Genomic DNA, 5905 nt, shown 5'->3' on the forward strand with positions numbered 1-5905 from the left:
AACATGAGGTTCTTTGATACCATTCTGATCAGATTGTATTAAGTCCACTGCCACGTCATGGTGAACCTCTGAGTGGATCCCTATTGTAAACCTTATTGTGTGGCCTGTGCACTAATCACAGCTGCAGGAGAGAGAGACAGAGAGAGAGAGAGACAGAGAGAGAGAGAGACGCACAATGTTGTTAACCCCCGTCACATGTACTTACCTCCCTAACAACGTCGCTGTGGGCGGCGAACATCCTCTTCCTGAAGGGGGAGGGACGTTGGACGTCACAGCGACGTCAAAAAGCGGCTGCCCAATAGAAAAGGAGGGGCAGAGATGAGCGGGACTTAACATCCTGCCCACCTCCTTCCTTCCGCATTGCCGGCGGCTGCAGGTAAGCTGTGTTCGTCGTTCCCGGGGTGTCAAACGTAGCGATGTGTGCTGCCTCAGGAACGATGAACAACTGGCGCACAGAAGGAGGAACGACATTATGAAAATGAATGACGTGTCAATAAACAACCGAGCACGTGACTCACTCTCTAGCGCCCCTTTTATAGTGAGGCCAATTATGGAATTGCCCGACAATAAGCAAGGAGGCTGATATTCTACTATGCCAATGATTGAAGGGTTCCCGGTGAGAGGTATATATTCCCCCGACTCCCGCGAGCGGAATATATCTAAACCTCCCCAGATCTCACTGGGTGCCCCACAATGATCCTTGGCATAAACTCGCTTCCACCAATCGATTACGATCACTATTAAGCCGAGCCCACAGATGTGAGATTCAGGATTGAGATAACAGAACAGCTCAAGATTAAATTCTATATGTTTAATCGCCGTAAGGGCACACTAGATACTACATTATATACAATATGGAATTTACAAAATATTTATGTACATGTCAGAGTACATTTACAGATAAGACGTGCTCACAAACAGAGTCAGATCAAGCAGTTACCTTATGCGTCTGGCCACAGGGGGGCGCCGTTCGACCAGGGTTTCATGGACTTCCTCACATGTGTATAGCACGCATGACCCCCGAGTAAAGACAATGCGCAGATCCCTTTACCTACTTTTATCTGTTCTCTCTCGGGCTCATACGGCACCCCCCTCGTGATATCATCCTGGCTGGGAATTCTCTCCCCCTGCTACTAGCTGAGAATAATCTAACATTATATTTCCCAGCCTAGCTCTGCCCCTGAGCTACTCACACGGACGATATGACCCTCATTTTTTGTCGTTGTGAATTGATCTCCGTTTTGATAGGAAATATGAGAGCCCTGCAGGCTTCCTGTGGCCAGTTATTAATTATTGAGGGCTACGCACATCATACAGTTTTGCCGAAATATATGTTACATGCGTCTGGCCCTCAGGAATATGAAAATGTGCCTGTCTCGTTTGTGGGGACGATGTACCCCCCAATATCGAAACTCTTCTGACGGGGCCGAATCGCCTGGAGGAGACGATTGAAGTTAGGTTATAAACCTGGAGCTCCCCTCTCACCTCCTGTGTAGGGAAATTCACTCCGCAGGGGGTGTGCTGGTTCAAGAGCTGTTGTAATTGGATTTTGACACCTTCCCAGTTGCTGATTTCTGGCAGAGCAGGATGTGTGTTCTCCTGGCTGTGCTGCAAGGGGGGGGGGTGGTAAGTGGGGGATATGTACAGTGACAGCCAACTGACCTCTGTCATAACTCCCACAATATATTTCAGCATAATCCTCACACCTCCTCCTTTAGAGGGCGCTAGGGGTAGCACATTCCTGTGGTTCCCCGTTCGCCCAGTCGTAATCTCCCCTGGATCCCACAGAACCCTTTCCCTTTCAGAAACATTTGCCTCTGTGGGGTCACCCAGCGCCTCAAGACTGACACCTACTGTTAGGGCAGTCTGCAACCCCTAGCACGATGTAGCCAGAAGAGGCGTTAAGGACCCACCTTCACCGGGACCCTCCAGGCCCTGCTCTGGGTCAGCACCTGGTTCTGTTATCCCTCTGGTGGATGAGGGCTCAGAAGGCAGTGTGTTGCCTGCATTCTCAGCACTCGGCCTGCGGGTGACAGCAGCTAGGCACGATGTCTCCCCAAGGAATAACAACCCCTCCTCATCAGCCTGACTGGTTGGGGACCACGCTTTCCTGTCATTCTGACAGGCGGGGAATACCGCTTTCCCACTACCCTGACAAGTTGTGGGCAACACCGGTCCCTCAACTGGGCAGGCTGCGGGAAACACACCCTCTCCATCCTGACAGGTGATGGGTACCGTGGTCCCATCCCCCTGACAGACAGAGTGTCCAGCCTTTCCCCTCCAGACAGGCTATGGGTACAACTTCCCCATCACCCTGACCAGCTGCGGGAAATACTTTCCCACCACCTTGACAGGTTATGGGGACCGCTTTCCCATACCCCTGTCAACTGGTGGGTACCCTCCTCCCATCACCCGGGCAGGTTATGGGTGCAGCTCTCCCATCACCTTGACCAGCCGTGGGAAGCCGTTCCTCACTGCCTTGACAAAGGATGGGGACCGCTTTTCCATCACCCTGACAAGCAGTGAGTACACCCTTCCCCTCTGCTGGACAGGTCATGGGTAGAGTTGAGCGCAGTTCGCGGTTCGTAGTTCTCCAGTTCGCGGTTCGAGTGATTTTGGGGGCTGTTCTAGATCGAACTAGAACTCGAGCTTTTTGCTAAAGCTCGATAGTTCTAGTTACGTTCGAGAACGGTTCTAGCAGCAAAAAGCCAAGCTAATTACTAGCTGGCTTTCCGCTGTAATAGTGTAAGTCACTCTGTGACTCACACTATTATGAAATTTCAGCGTATAGTGTGCGGGAACAGCGCATTCAGATCACTGCTGCTGGGATAATGGCGATCGCCTTTTTTTTTTTTCTTCCTTGTCTTCCTTCCCTAAGTGCGCGCATGTAGTGGGGCGGGCCAGCATGTCAGCCAATCCAGACACACACACAGCTAAGTGGACTTTTAGCCAGAGAAGCAACGGCATGTGTGATAGGATGTCCATGTCACATCTCCCTGCATTATAAATACGGGCATCTGCCCGTCTGGACGCCATTATCTGCCTTCTGCGTCTGGGTGTCAGTCACCGTTGGCGTAGCTCCTGTCTCCGATACTGCTGCGTACGCTCTACACACAGCGCTATACAGAATAGGGATAGAAGTTTCTATTAGCCCTTGTAAGGGCTAATACCAGCAGGCTCAGAGCCATGGGTGACAGTCAGGTCCGTGAAAACAGATTTTAACAGCTACACAAGATAACGGCGTCTGTGTAGCTAAGGTCAGGGATTTCCTCGCTGCATTTCCCCATTAGGAGGGATAGAAAGTGAGGCTTCCTTTCCTCTACCCAGACCCACAACCCTGCCACTGTACCCTCCTGCCCTTTGCACACTCAAGCTCATTGTTACTAAGCCATTATACTAGCAAACACTGAGTAAACTTAGTGGCATCCTAAAAGTGGCTGTTGGACTTCCATTAGTGTCCCACTAGTGCAAATCTATTTGCAGAACCTCTGCATTGCACACTCAAACTCATTGTTACTAAGCCATTATACTAGCAAACACTGAGTAAACTTAGTGGCATCCTAAAAGTGGCAGTTGGACTTCCATTAGTGTCCCACTAGTGCAAATCTATTAGCAGCACCTCTGCATTGCACACTCAAACTCATTGTTACTAAGCCATTATACTAGCAAACTATGCTGCCAGTTTAAGGGCCGTAGTTGCATTGTCAGGGATAATTATTGTTGTTTATTCTGCTGTTAATAAAGCTAGACCACCGCTGCAATCTACATCACTTCTCAATTTTTACTACCACATTTTAAGTGCACAATCTTGTCACAATCAAAATGAGTGGCAAAAGGACAGATGCTGGTGGAAAGGGGAACAGGCGTGTTGGAAAAGGAAAAAAAGGGTTTGTCCGTGGGGAAGGTGGCAAAGCTCCATTAACATCTGCTGAAGATAGACCATCTTCCAGCAAAAGTAAGATGTCTACTACTTATCGTGGACAATCCGATGTGCTCCCTTTTTTACGGACACGAACAACTGGAACAAAGGTAGATGACGGCCAAAAAAGGAAAATGCTTGAATGGATCTCAAGTGGTCCAACAAGTGCCCTCTCCACCACCTCAACTACCGCATCCAAAAAACACCAGTCCTCTGAGTTGTCAGCCCAATCGCACTTGCTTTCTCCCAGCTCTGAAGTCTCCATCCGCCCTGCACAGTATGGTGGAACTGAGATGGCTGAGTCTGCAGAGCTGTTCAGTCACACTATAGCCTGGGAATCAGAGGTCTGCTCCCAAGCTACAGTGAGTACAGACCAGGAAATGGTCTGCAGTGATGCCCAGAACCTTTGTGACTCAGATTCAGGCCGTGAGGACCACGTTTCTGAGCATAATCATATCATAGTATCATAGTTTATAAGGTTGAAGGGAGACTCTAAGTCCATCTAGTTCAACCCGTAGCCTAACATGTTGATCCAGAGGAAGGCAAAAAAACCCCAATGTGGCAAACAAGTTCTAATGGGGGAAAAATTTCCTTCCTGACTCCACATCCGGCAATCAGACTAGTTCCCTGGATCAATACCCTGTCATAAAATCTAATATACATAACTGGTAATATTAAATTTTTCAAGAAAGGCATCCAGGCTCTGCTTAAATGTTAGTAGTGAATCACTCATTACAACATCATGCGGCAGAGAGTTCCATAGTCTCACTGCTCGTACAGTAAAGAATCCTCGTCTGTGATTATGATTAAACCTTCTTTCCTCAAGACGTAGCGGATGCCCCCGTGTTTCAGTCGCAGGCCTAGGTGTAAAAAGATCTTTGGAAAGGTCTCTGTACTGTCCCCTCATATATTTATACATTGTGATTATATCCCCCCTAAGCCTTCGTTTTTCCAAACTAAATAACCCCAAGTTTAATAACCTGTCTTGGTATTGCAGCCCACCCATTCCTCTAATAATCTTGGTCGCTCTTCTCTGCACCCTCTGCAATAATGTTGACCCTTTTTCACAAACTGTAACACCTGTTGTTATAGACAATGAGGAACATACTGATGACGATGAGACGCAGATACCAGATTGGGATGATAACTTAAATATTCTGTCAGGGCAAGAAGAGGCTCGGTCTGAGGGTGAGGGGAGTGCAAACACAACAATTGATGAGGAAGTTCTAGATCCCACCTACTGTCAACCCACAGTTAGGCACTCGAGGAGGTCAACAGAGGCAGTGGAGGAGGATGCAATCGATGACGAAGTTACCTTGCACCTTCCTGGACAGAGTCGGAGCACTGGTAGCACGTCTACAACTGCATCCTCAGCCACCACTCTGCCTCTGAGCACTAGTCGGGGTGGATCAGCAGGTTGCATGCCCTCTAAGCCTTGCCTAGCCTGGTCCTTTTTTGACATAGCAAAAGATTGCCCAAATTATGTGATCTGTAAAATTTGTCGTGATTCTGTTAGTAGAGGGCAAAACCTCAGCAGTTTGACAACTTCTTCCATGAATCGTCACATGATTAAATATCATATGTCCCAGTGGGAAGCTTACCGTGCTGCAATGCGGCCTAGCGGAGCGAACCATCCACCGCCTGCCCCTTCCAGTGCATCCGCGCGCTCTTCATCTTCTAGGACTGTGGGGACAGCTGTCACACCTGGTTTTCCACGCACAACTTCCACCACTGTAACAGCAACAGGCAGTTTGCTTGGTAGGTCGTCAGTTGGTTTGGAAGGGGAAACAAGTGCTTGTGTACAGCTCTCTCAGACATCGATAGCACCAACGTTGGATGAAGGCAACATCATGTCTACGCCTGCACTTTCCTCACAAACCTGCATTTTTCCAGGGACACCGTACTCAACACCGTCTACACACAGCAGCCAGATCTCTGTCCCTCAGATGTGGACAAATAAAAGGCCATTTCCTGCAACCCATGACA

This window comes from Anomaloglossus baeobatrachus, chromosome 4, assembly GCF_048569485.1.
Source record: "Anomaloglossus baeobatrachus isolate aAnoBae1 chromosome 4, aAnoBae1.hap1, whole genome shotgun sequence".
NCBI classification, from domain to species: Eukaryota; Metazoa; Chordata; class Amphibia; order Anura; family Aromobatidae; genus Anomaloglossus; species Anomaloglossus baeobatrachus.